Genomic DNA, 1,502 nt, shown 5'->3' with positions numbered 1-1,502 from the left:
CTTTGAATGTATGTGTGTGTGTATATGTATATATATATATATATATATATACATATATATATATATCCCAGAATATTATGCAGTATTAAATCAGAATGTTTTTTACCAATTAAAGCTACCCAGAATATACATTTTTAAAAGGGAATAAAAAATCCCACAGAACTGAATTCTGAAATGACATTATGATTTAAATACTATGACAAAATAGATAATTTCTTATAACATTAATTCATTGCACAAAACTGCCAGACACTTCCATACTCATAACCATTGCAGAGTGCAAATGAACACAATTCAATATTACACCCTTAGCTGAAGTAGCTGTGCCTCCACTTAAGAAACTCTCAAATTTCTGGCACAAATAGTTGGGTTGTTTTAACTTTTACCAGGAAACAAACTTCACAATCCATTTCCTCTCTTTCTGGCCATTCCTATTAAGGAAGAAAGAAAGAAAGAAAGAAAGAAAGAAAGAAAGAAAGAAAGAAAGAAAGAAAGAAAGATAAAGAGAGAAAGAAAAGACAGTAACATGATTCTGCTGTCAGAACGTCGAAGAGTCAGCATCTCCTCTGCTTGAAGAAATCCACTCCTCTCAATTCTTTGTGCAGGTATTCCTGGTCCACAGGCGGGACGAGGCAGAGGCCCTGGGGGTTCCGCAGGCTTTGATGTTGTTGTAGGCGCTGTACACCTCAACAGACTTTGGGGCTCTGGCAAATAGACTACACACTGGGCAGAAGCACTCACATTCGGGCACACCTCTGAGGTGACAGCCCTGGCAGGCGGCCCCTGCTGTGGTAATGCGATGGGTCTGCCAACCTGTCTTCCCTGGCAAACCTCACCAGCCTCCTGGCCACAGACAGTGGGTCCTCTCCTCCTGAGCACACGTGCCAGCTGGTAGCAGGAGGTGCTGGGCCCGAGCGCTCATGGACTCATGAAGAGCAGAGAGCAGTCGTAGTGCTCTTCTCCCACTTGGCCACATAAAGTGTGGCTTCTGGAGGCCCTCCTCCACATCATGCTCAGTGATGGAACTCCGCTGGGAGAACAGGCTGCCCGCTCTTCTTATAAAACACATTCCTGGAGCTTAACTGGGCCAGCACCGCCAGCTGCAGTCCATTTGGTCCAATTCAGACTCCCCAGCGAAGTTAACTGGGGTCACTACACCAGCTGTGGCCCGAACCTCTCTACCTCCAAGGGGCCTGGCGAAGGGTGGGGGTAGGGGCAGGGCAGCCAGTGCCAGGAGGCTCCTGGAGAGCCAGCAGGTCTGTCTTTACTTGTAAAAGACTGCGCTGCACACACACCCAGCCCCCAGAGCCGCCCTGGCCTGGGCAAGGGGCTGCAGGCGGATTGAAGGCCGGCCACGCCCCCAACCGTGGTGGTGTCCCCTCATGGTGACCGGTTGTTTGGTCGTTTAGGTCGTGATGCCTCTGGGCCTTTTATTATGATGATTAGAAGCCCGGTGCACAAAAATTTGTGCACTCGGGGGGGGGGGGGCCCCTCGGCCTGTG

The sequence above is a fragment of the Myotis brandtii genome, unplaced genomic scaffold (assembly GCF_000412655.1).
Source record: "Myotis brandtii unplaced genomic scaffold, ASM41265v1 scaffold615, whole genome shotgun sequence".
In the NCBI taxonomy this organism is placed as follows: domain Eukaryota; kingdom Metazoa; phylum Chordata; class Mammalia; order Chiroptera; family Vespertilionidae; genus Myotis; species Myotis brandtii.
The sequence above is the reverse complement of the archived record's forward strand: the minus strand, read 5'-3'. Positions refer to the sequence as shown.